We start from the raw sequence: 12990 nt of genomic DNA, 5'->3' as shown, positions 1-12990 counted from the left end.
TCAATTTTTTAAATTTGTGAATTTCTTATGATTTAACTATAAAATTTTAATATAAAATCTCTAGGTCACGAAAATTTTGTTTCGTTATAATACATTAAATTTAATATGGCCGTTATAAGGTACTGGAAGTACACTTAATGATGTCTGTCGTTATGTTAGAGCTCAGTACATATTCACGTAGTGTATTAAATCAGCTTTGTGTTTCACGATTACTTTCACAATTGAATTTTTTATTCTTTACCAAGTAAAAAAAATGGCAAAATTGCTAACATAAAGTTCCCCAAATTGTTAACAAACACCACAACTGAAATGAACAATTAAAATTTGATATATTTCAATAATACCTGATGTAGTTGACATTTTGTATTTGGAATATGCGGAAATTGTAAAATTAGTTTTGCTTTCTTTGCTTCTGATGACCAATTTGCTTTGCCCTAATTTTAAAGAATTATTAATTTTTAATTTTTGATAGAATCATCAGACGTTGGTATATCAAATAGAATTAATTCTATATGCATTAAAATATTTCCCCTATTTCCCAAAAAAGTTCCGCTAAATTATTCAACCGAAGTATAGTTTAGCAAAATTTCGAGGTATCTATGTACAGCAGATATATCCAAAAACTCTTTGGCTACAGTAATACCGTTTGTGTACCCATATTTAATTAAGGGAAAAGTGAAAATTAGAAAAGTTAATTCTTAAATTTTGTCATATTTGTCTATTTGAAATCAAAATACATTTGTCATATTCAAAACCATTGGCTTTGATATGTTGAAGATTATAACATATAGTTAAGAGAGACGTGGTGTAGTGGTTAGCGCATCGGACTTCTAACACAAAGGTTCCTGGTTCGATCCCGGTTCCAGGGAGAAAATAGCAGTGACTAAATTTTCGGCTCTCCCTCGAAACCATTTGCGAGTATTGGCTTGAAAAACGAAGGGGACGATATATGGCTGACACGTGTTAAGAGAGAGCCATATACATTGTATCTTGCACATAAAAGACACATTTGTAAATTTTGAAAAGAGCAGACTAATGCCGCCACAAGGCAGCACTCGCATCCGCAAAGTGAAAAAGGATTAATATAAGTTGCAATAACTTGTTTTCCAATCCACTATAAATAAATATGTTTAAAATAACATTAGTAATGCTATTTATTTATACAAAATCAAATCAAATCAAATATATTTTATTGTCAATTAAAGACGCCCCAATACAGGCAGAATAATTACAAGTTAAATTTGGTACAAATGATTACAAAATGATTACAATTATTTGAATACAATTATTACAACGAAGAGAAAAGAAAAACACACTAATGTATATATATTTATAAAATGTATCATGTTTCAACTTTGACAAATACAGTGCTCCTTAAAAATATAGGAAACTGAATTTAAATATTCTGTTTTTTCCCCTAGTGCTTTTATGATCCTACAACAAGACGTTTTACAAATATCTAAATTATGCCTCTGTCTTTTTAAAGTAAAATATATAAACTCACTAAGTTTCTAATAGTTGTTTTCGAACAACATTTAAATTATTAATTAAATTGCTCACTTGATTAAAAATGTGACTATCTTCATTGGACAAGAGCCAAATAAATTGTGATTGATAATCTTAATTGTGAAAGTTTTTGTAACTTTTAACTATGTTGGAAATAATGGAAACTCTCTCACTTTCCAAAGATGAACATTTAAGTAAAAATAAGAGTTCAGCTTCCACTTCCTTTTTACAAAGATTACAAATTCTATCCATTGCCTGAAGTCCCCTGTATCTACCTCTCTCAATTTCTAAATCATGATTACTAATTCTGAATTTTGTCATCTGAATTCTCAGATTCCTATTACCTATAGCCAAATAAGGTTCAAAATATATATTTCTCTTAAAAAGTCTGTATGTTCTAAGTTTATTTCCAAATGACATATTTTTTCTGTCATCGTTTAAAGATGAATACTACAACTTATTATACTTTAATTTAAGTTTGTATACAGGAGTTAGTGATTGTTAGTGATATTCCTTAAATAGATATATATATGCTGGTAGTTAAATGCTAACAAATAGGATGGTTCAACATAAAGGTCTTATATAAAAAACAAAAAGGACACATTATTTTAGTTTTAGATTTTAAGGAATCAAACAGAAACTAGAAGTCGAGTAATTTCATTTCTTTTTTCTTTTTCTTCTATCTTACCTCCACTCCCTTTTTGTAATGCAATGTATTTTTTAAAATGATTTTAAAAAACTATAACCACACTTTTGAAGTAATTAAAAAAAGGAAAGGGTAAAAATGTATGAATAGATAAATAAATATCAGAAAATAGCAACGTAAAGAGATAAAAAAAAAAAAACAGAAACGAGAACTACTCGCATTCACTTTCAGTTTCTCTCAGTCTCTCATCCACACATATAATTCTTACTTACATACACACATGCATTACTTACTTATGTACATAATTATTGTTTAAAAATCATATGTATCAAAGTATTATAAAACAAAAATGTGTCTAAAGTACACGGATGTCCTATCCGCACTATCATTTTCTATGTTCAATGGACCGTGAAAATGGGGAAAATCTCTAATTTGGTATTAAAATTAGAAAGATCATATCATAAGGAACATGTGTACTAAGTTTCAAGTTGATTGCACTTCAACTTCATCAAAAACTACCTCGACCAAACACTTTAACCTGAAGCGGAACGAACGGACGAACGAACGGACGAACGAACGAACGGACAAACTAACGGAAGGACGAGCGAACCGACAGACAAGAAAACATAATGCCCATAAATGTGGCATAAAAAATAATACCAAAAAATAGATAAATGATTATTGTCATATTCTATACTTGAAATATATATTTTAATGGGGTCTAAAAAATTTCATATACACCAACATTATTATTTTTCTTTACAATATAATATTCATATGACTGATATGGTTTTATTTTATACTTAAAACCAACAATATCAGGATATCGAAGAGCAGGCTAATGCCGCTACAAGCTAGGCTACACTCGCCATCTCAAAATGGAAAGGGATTATTATAAGTTGCAATTTTCCCAATCCATTATAAATAAATATGCTTAAACTAAACGAAAAACGTTTTATTTAGTGTTTGAGTGATTTTTTTTTATTTTGAAAAAAAATTATTCCTAATTGTGACATTGTAAATAAAGTAACAGTAGTATACCGCTGTTCAAAACTCATAAATCCATGGACAAAAAACAAAATAGGGGTAACACACTAAAACCGAGGGAAACGCATTAAATATAAGAGGAGAACAACGACACAACACTGAAATGTAACACACACAGAAACGGACCAAGCATCAGACAAAATCTCACGATAATAACAAATATAACATAAAAACCAAATACATGAATTTGGGATAGACAAGTACAGTGACACGTCTTATCGCAATGTGAATTTACACTAAAAAAAAAGGGGGAAACCAAACGACGCAACGTTAAAATGTAACACACACAGAAACGAACAATAATATAGCAATGGCCATATTCCTGACTTGGTACAGGAAATTTTTAAAGGAAAAAAATGCTGGGTTGAACCTGGTTTTGTGGCATGCCAAACCTCGCACTTTAATGGCAATGTTAAATATAACATTGAAATGACAACATAATATTACAGGACTACAATACAAATAAATAGGAGAACGTATTTGAAAAAGAAACACATGCTTAATAGATAACAAAAAGCATCAGGTTTAAAATTCAATACGCCAAAAACGCGCCTCGTCCACACAAGACTCACCAGTGACGCCCAGATATAAAAGATCGAAAGTGAAAAAAAGTACAAAGTTGTACAGCACTGAAGATCATAAGTTGAAAAAGGTTATGCGAAATGCGGCTATGTATTAATGTTTGGGATAAAAACATCCTTATTATTTAGAACAATTAATGCTATTGCAAACAGTAAATTTTATCAAATGAATATAAAAGATATACATAATGAAACTGAAGTATTAACTAATTACAGAAAACTAAACCCGAATACATAATGCTAAGACCAACACAGAATAGACACACCCGACTCAGTCCAGGTCCAGGCCTCAACGTAATAAATCATAAAAATGACGTCACATACGATAACGAAAAGGCACAAATATTACGTCATATTTGAATTGATGAAATTTCTGAAACAGCACAAAAATGACGTCACTTATGAAAAACTATGATTCAAAGGTAAGATAGAATTAGGATTGATTTAAGATTATATTAGAACTAAATACTGATATTACATTTAAACACAATGCATATTTCAATACTTATTAATAGCAATTAACTATAATATATATATATGTCCAGTTTGTTATGAATCCAATTTCAAACGTAAATTATCGTACAGATTACGTTGAACAAAATTAAATCTCATAAATGAAGGCGGTGAAAAGACGTCAACACATTTGACAAAATCCGATAAGAACTACAAATATAACATTAAACATTAAAACTAAATACATGAATTTGAGATAGACAAGTACCGTAACACGTCTTATAGTAATGCGAATTCGCTTTCAGCAAAACAGTCACAATTGGGAATAAGTCACGTTTGGTAATTAAAAGATTAGACGACATAATAACAAACCACAATCTACCTTATGGTAAAAATGTCCTAGTTTGGTTAAAGACACATCGTATGGATCCACCAATTCGTGATGGTGTCCATAAAATTTACGGAGTGTCAATTTTAATCTGTCCTCCTCATTACTTTGTTGGAGCAGTTTCTGCGTAAGGAGCACACTCCTGTATATGAAGTCCGTATAGTGTTAACAAGCACGTGAATAACGTATCAATTGTGATATGTAAACACCATAAGAAGGGACAGAGGGTCTGTTACTGCTGAGAAATGGGAAATTGATAATTGGGAAGTTGAAATCGTCCCGTTTATCATAGATTTTCGTGTGAAGTCGTCCATCTACGTCAATATTGAGGAAAATATCAAGGTATGAAGCAGTCCTTCTAGTATCAGTAGTATCCTTAATTTCGAGTTCACTGGGATATATGAGATGTAAGTATTGGCTGAAGTATGGGTTATTCAATGATAGAACATCATCAATATATCGGAAAGTGAAATTAAAGAATTTCGCATGGTGCTTTTTCTTTTTGTCTTTTAGAAGATTCTGAATGAATTCTGCTTCATACGAGTACAAAAACAAATCAGCCATCAGGGGTGCACAATTAGTACCCATTATAATACCGAATTTCTGTTGAAATATAAATCCTCCAATGTCAACAAATATATTGTCGATCAAAAAGTCCAGCATTTTGATAATATCACCTTCATTATATTTTCTGGAAGATTCAGTGTGATTCTTCACAAAATATGAATTATTGTAATCCAAAACAAGAAATTTGTATCTACGATTCCCATTTTTATAGAAAAAGCTCTGTTTTATGCGATGGTGAAGTCGATCTTTCAACTGAGCATGGGGAATAGTAGTACTGTCAACCCTTTTATAGCAGTTTAGTTTACCACCTGGTAAGCAATTTTAATTTTGATATTATCATTTTCCCCCAACTTAGTTGCAATATACAAATTGCAACTGAATATAGTTCCTAGCTCATTCGGAATTAAATAACTTGCAACTGCTACTCAGACTTTAGAAAACGTTACCAGTTTCGTGATTCATAGATGCTAGATACTGTCTTAATTACGTGTTATAGTGTTCTTTTATTTGTCTTTGCAAATACATAGTGTATACTTTTACTGTTTAGTGTACTTTTTGGAAATATCTATTTGACGTATCATGGTGCATTTACATCCCGTCATTTTATATCCTGCTGTGGCAATTTTTTGTATTTTTGACTTGTGTCTGTCAATGTGCTTTGTCTATATTCCTATTAGTTTTTTCTTTGTTGATATATTTGTTTGGTTTTGTAGTGATTAAGGTTATGACACAATGTTGACTGCTGTATCCCTATTTTTGACATTAATACCTATTTTATCTATTATTTTGTTCACACATTCTGGTCAATATAATGGGATTTTATTCGACTGTCATACAGGTTTATCTACCTATAAAACCAGATTCAATCCACCATTTTCTACATAAGAAAATGCCCGTACCAAGTCAGGAATATGGGAGCTGTTATCAATTTGTTTGGTGTAATTTGAGCTTGATTTTGCCATTTGCTTATAAACTTTTCGTTGAAAATTTCCTTGGTGTTTGATATTTTTGTTATTTTTCTTTTTATTTCCAGGAATATGACATTTGTTATACATTCGTTTGATGTGTTTTGAGCTTTTGATATTGACATTTGATGAGGGATCTCGGTTTCGATTTTCCTGAGAGTTTGGTTTCTTCGTTTAATTTACTTTTCGCAGTCGTTATGCAAAATGTTTTTTTGTAATGTACCATCGAAGTTTTGTATCTCTTCATCTTGTTCATTTGTTTGCATGGTGTTTTCTGTTGTGACGTTTATGGCAGCCTTCTCATCTTGTCTTCTTTTTGCAATAATATATGTGTAAGTAATTTTTATTTTTCTTATTAATAAGCGCATTCAGATAATAAAGATGAAAATAGTTCTGATTTTAAAGTAGTCATCTGTCCAGAGGAAACCAAAGTACGTAGATAATTGTAACTATATTTATATCATCGTACGGCCTTCAAACATAACTTTCAAAAGGAAGAGGGGCGCAACATCTCCATCGTAAAAAGCAGACAAATGACCAAAAAAAAGGGCAAGTCGGACCTCCTCGATTCCTTATACCGGTGCTTAAAAGTACTTACAAAAATACGTTCAAGCAAAAACATCCATCCATTATTTCGCCTGTGAAAGATCTTGATGATGTGTTATATTTTTCAAACCAGTATATACCTTTTTATAAGTCAAATAACTTTTAAATTAGCCTGGCGATCATCAATGAAATAATACTTAACATTCATCATTAGGATTCCAATATGCTGATCGAAAACTTATATTTTACAAATCAGTATTCATCCTTGTTTAAACTTAAAAATAAGTTACATTTTCCATTTTTGAATTGAACCACTGCTTTCTGGTCAGTTATCACTAAAGTAAATAATTGATTTGATACGACGAGGCGGAAGTATATTTTAAACAGGGCAAAAACTAAAATTAAAACATGTGCATTGGGTGATACTAGTATAAAACAATACATTGTATAGCAATAAAACTTTCCAAAGCGTAACAGGTATTTAAAAAAAAAATAACCTACCGTACAATATACAGGAGATGACCACACTCGCTATATTCGGCATTTTTATAAACACTGTTATTTAATTCATAATGATGATAGAATTAATATTTCCTTGAATGAAACGGATGAATTATTCATTCAGGAAATAAACATTTGAAATAAAATAGAAAGTTTTTCTAATATTGCTTTGTATCAATATATTAAAAAATCTCTTCTTTTGTAATAGCATTGAAATACATTTGTGTAGGTCACAACGTCCATAACCCAAATGCACGAAGGCCTGGATATTTCACTATCTGCCATTCTAGTCCCTTATGCTGAGTATATGGTAATTATCCCCATCCGTCAGTTTTCCATCCGAAACACATTGTGAAAGTTACTATTTACAGATCATTCGACAACAAGATCTCTTATTTGGAAGGATTGGTAGCCATCGTTAGCAGTTAATCGTGTTAACTGGTTTATCCATACATTTTTACATGAGTTTTCTATTGACTATTTTTGCAGTAATTTGACCAAAACACCTTAAGCTTGTTCATGAACTGTTGTATACCTCTACGTGGTATATCTGGTTATCAGAAATGTAGGACATAATTTAACCTGCTATTTTAAGGGACTGTATAACTTTCTTATACATGTCGGCGGCGAACAGATAGTTTCGTCTGCCATACATGTGGACTGTCGATGACAATAGAATAGAGTTGTGATAGATAAAGGGTGACTTCAATCTTATAGTTTCTCAGACAACACAAGGACTGGACATGTTGAAGCACACGACATGGTAGAGGACTTCTAAAGGCTTTCTGAAGTGAATATTTATATTATTTGTGACAAAGTTGGTACAATTATTTGCAAACACGCGTAGGTGGACAGTTTTGTCGGCGACGAGCCAAAATCAGCTAAATATTTTGAAAAATGTGTCCTAATTGATTGGTGATAAAGTACCGCCAGTGTATCGTAATCATACTATCCGTTTTCATGTATTATGCATACATTGTCAGGTTAATAATAGTATCGCCAGTGTATTTGATTGCCTTTCAAATTAACATAAAGGTATAGTAAAAAAGTACAGTTTGATTATTCTGGTTTTGAAAACGTGTATAGATATTTAATATTTTCGATATTCTTTTATTAACGCTTGTTTCGTTGTATTTGTATTGCGAATGAGGGTCAAGAAGTGAATATTGCATTCATTCTCGTGATATGAACACAAGTTTCCTTGTACCGTTAAATAAAGACAATGACAAACATTCAGAGCATTCTATAGAACATAACCAATATCAAAGCGATTCAGAAAGAGACAGCATACACCAAGTTTATCTTCTAAATCAATGTTAAGCGACGTATTCCTTGAGGATAATGAAATTGAAGGAATAACAGAGTTTAATATGTGTGATGTTAATTCCCTTGACAATAATAAAAATCATAATCCAGAATTAAATGGTTTATTAGCCGGAACGAGTCAAATTGAATCTACTCCTCAACCGTTAAATGTAACAGCAATCCCCACAGAAACTGTTGGTCTACGTATTAAGTTTCCTACTTCTTAAACAATGATCAAATATGTCAAGTGTCGTGAATTTTTGGGATATTCCCAAGATAATGCGAAAGGATTTTCCATTGAATTTGAATCTTATGCATTTCTCCATGATTTGCTGTTGACAGACAAAAGACGCATTGCAACATTTCATTTACATCTAAAGGGGCCTGCGGCAAATTGGCACAATTCTTTGAATGATGAGTCGAAGAGTTCGTCATGTTCGTGGACAACAGTTTATGCTTTGTTCAAGGAAAAGTGTAACAATTTTAGTGGCAAAGCGCAAGAGTCATTATGGAAAGTGAAATTTTCCAAAAACATCATAAACATGATGTTATCGCCGGGTCAGTCGTTAGAAGATTATTTCAGTCAGCTGTCTGAAAAAGCTCAAATATTGAGAAAGCATGATCACGAGAAAGTAGCGAAATTTAAAAGCGATTGTCGGAAGAAATGTCGTAATGTGTCCATGCTGGTCAACTTGCCGATTCAAAACATGCCTTAAGTTTTGCAAAAATGGTTGAAATATGGAGACTCTATAAATGCTCTTAAACATGAATTTAAACATGCACCGCGGCAATTGCCTGGAAAATCAAGCAGTCCTGATACCAACCAGCGCGTGGTTATCCGTGATGTGCAAAATCAAGTTGCTATTCTTACTGAAGTCGTTCAGGGTATACACAAAGAACATGTTAAGAGTGACCCATCCCGTTCTGACTTCATGACATGGAGGACCGAATAGAACAGTCTAGTGGTTTTATAACCAATACTAGTATGACAGTTATGGAAATACCAAGCAATGACACAAAAGGACCTGAAAGTATTAACACAAGCTATACAAATACCTCTTGTTTTGACTTAATATCTGAATGCAAGATATGCACAGGTCTAGAACTTTTTCAAAGAGCTTGTAACTGGAACGGTTTTGGTCAACTTAAATTTTCTAATCAATGCCAACTTTGTAATCAGAATAGCCACATTGCGCAATTATGTACCACTCTAGAGAGCTATGCATATGACAACAGGACCAACCCGGGTGTGGGGCACACTCGTCCGGGTTAACTACGTCTAATAGTTCCGATTTTGATGAAAATGTTAATACAAATAAACAATATCATTTGTAAATATTTTACATTGTATGATTCGATATCCTATCGTTATAACCTTTATTTTGAACAATTAAGTGAATCAGAAATTCGATGAGCAAACAGCAATAAAGTACGCATTAACATAATATCTAGTTGTTGTTCCTGTTAATCGCAAGCATAGTTCCGATTAAATTATTGAATGCCAGTTATATAAAAATAACAATTCCAAAAGTCAACAGTATTGTTCCAATGCCTGAAAAGTCCTAGATAACAGAAGTACAAAATAGAAGTAAAAATTTTTCAGTTAGCTGTAAATGAAATTTGATGGAGGGCCGATAGTTTCGAACAACAATGTGACATTACAGATAGTATCGACAGCCCTTAAATTTTGAACAAGGTTAACACAGATTTTGATTTATATGATCATTTAACAGACTATCAAAAATCTGAATGTTTGTTTGACAATCTGGATTCATTTGTAACGAAAGAAAATCCTGAATCTTAAATACAAACATTTAGTGGGGCATACAATTCATCTCAAGCCGAATGCTGTTGATAAACATCACAAGCTATACAGATTGTCCCTTTACAAACGTGAGGCTTTGCGAGAGCAACTGGATAACTTGCTTGAACAGGAATAGTTGTACAAGTTAGTGAACAAGATAAAGTACCAATTACAAGTCGTATTGTCACAAAGCGAAATGAAGTATCAAATAGTCTTCAACTCCAAGATTTATGTTCGTTCGCGATTTTAGACATTTAAACACCCAAACAGAAGACTTTAAATATGTAATCCCAAACTTACAGGAATTAACGGAATATTTTGCTGAAATTGTACCATTTTCAGGAAAAATTCCTATCACAATGGCATTAAAAAAGGATAAATCCAGAAGCTAGATAAGGCATGAATTTGAACCAGATGTGTTTCGTGCAATAGAACTAAAAAGTTTTTCAGTTACTTGCGATCATTTTTCTCAGTTGAATTAAAACGGTGTACATAGTGTTAGTATTTACCAGAGTGAAAACCTGTAAATTTTCTATAACACGGTTTAATACGACTGAGAGTGTATGCATATGTGCCTATCAAAATTATTCCTTGGTCCTTTTGGTTAGTTGTAACTGTGTGTGATAGTGTAATACTAGATTATGGTTTTAAAATATGAATATGAAGAGTTTCAGGTCTCTGCTAGCATTACTGTGGTTCAAGCACAAATAGTTACCAATATACATATATAGCACACATAAGTGTTAAGTCAACTGTTTGAAATTAATATCAATATTATAGTTTATATGCAAGTGCAAAACAAAACTGTATCCATGTCCGGAGTTGGTAATGTCAGAGTGAGAAAGGATGTATAAAATTTGAAATGTATTTTTTATATTGCTGTTTGCATTTCCAATGACCAGACCAAAGGTTTCATATTTCCATTTCGACGGAAAATGTTGTATACATCTATTTGGTTACCGGAAATGTATGACATAATTTAGCCTGTTTTATTTTATTTTACGGAACTGTATACCTTTCTAATGCTTGTCGTCTGCCATACATGTGGTTTGTCGATGGCAATTTAATAAAGTTGAGATAGATAAAGCATGACTTCAATCTAATAGGTCCCCCCTGACACCAAAGGATTGAGGCCTTCGACACAACTCCTTTGTATAAAACGAAAACAACAATGTAATAACCAAATCCATCTAGAATCAACTTTGTTTCAGGTAGTTGAAACCTTAGTTTCTTTATATTGTTTAAATTAACCGGATAATTTAAAAAAAGGTTTGTCATAAGAAATATGAGTTGCGGAATACTGACTACTAAGCTGATGCTACCCATATGGGACTGATAGTCCACCAGCAGCGGTATAAAGTCGTTTATGTAAACAATGAAAACAACACTATATCAGTTGCAAGCATCCGAAGCGCTTTTCTGTATTTGCCATCATCAGAAATGCTCAGAGTCCAGACTGTATAAGAACAGAAACAGTTGAAGAGTTATATGCCCCAAAAAGACATAAAAATAATAGTCACATCCATATGAGGTTTACTTTTCCAAAGGCAATCACATCCCTCGTTTATTTACATTATTTAAATTTATAATCGAATTAGGAAAGGTGGGTTATAAATCATGTCATTGATAATCTCATCAAACACCAGGCGTATAATATGGTATGCAAGACGTGAATTTGATCTACCAAAGACTCATTAGTGTCGTTCGAATCTAAAAAGTTGAAAGACAAAATGTAATAAGAAATTGCAAAATATTACAAACCAAAAGTACCAATAAATTGTCCCAAATAGGACAAAGAAATGTATACCTTTGGTAGAAAAAAGCAGTGAAGTCGATCAGTGGTTGAAAAACTCATCAAAGACACCAGATATATAATTGATACGCTTGATACACGTATTGTCGACATAAATAAAGGCAACAGTAGTATACCGCTGTTCAAAACTCGTAAATCCATGGACAAAAAAACAAAATCGGGGTAACAAACTAAAACCGAGGGAAACACATTATATATAAGAGGAGAACAATAAAATGTAACACACACAGAAACGGACCGAGCATCAAACAAAATCCCATGAGAATAACAAATATAACATCAAAACCAAATACATGAATTTGGGATAGACAAGTACCGTGACACGCCTTATTGCAATGTGAATGTACACTAAAAAATAAGAGAAAACAAACGACGCATCAGTGGCGCTCAAACTTAAACCGTTGAAAGAGACAAAATCAAATACAAAGACGACAAGAATTGACGAGACCAGTGAACTAAGAATACTTTAGAGTTATAGACTTAGATCAAAACAAAACTAAAAAGAACTATAAATCAATTGTTTTAAAAACAATTGTTAAACGGTCTTTCCCCTCCGAAACATGATTAATTGATTTTTTTTACTGACTGATTGATTGATTGGTTGATTGTTTGGTTGGATGGTTGGTTGGTTTGTTGGCTGGTTGGTTGGCTGACTGACATATTAATTATACACATGGGAATGGGTTTCTTGGAACGAACAGAAAAGAAACAAATGCGATCTTGGACCCCGTATTTAACAGATTTATTGATTAGTTTGTTGGTTGATTGACGTGGATGCGTACTTAAACATCCTGCATTCCCAAACGGACATCCCTAGAATATCCTAATGAATAAAAGTCCTTACACCTCTTTTATTTTACAATTTCCT

This window comes from Mytilus trossulus, unplaced genomic scaffold (assembly GCF_036588685.1).
Source record: "Mytilus trossulus isolate FHL-02 unplaced genomic scaffold, PNRI_Mtr1.1.1.hap1 h1tg000373l__unscaffolded, whole genome shotgun sequence".
Classification (NCBI taxonomy): Eukaryota; Metazoa; Mollusca; class Bivalvia; order Mytilida; family Mytilidae; genus Mytilus; species Mytilus trossulus.
This window is presented reverse-complemented; position numbering follows the sequence as displayed.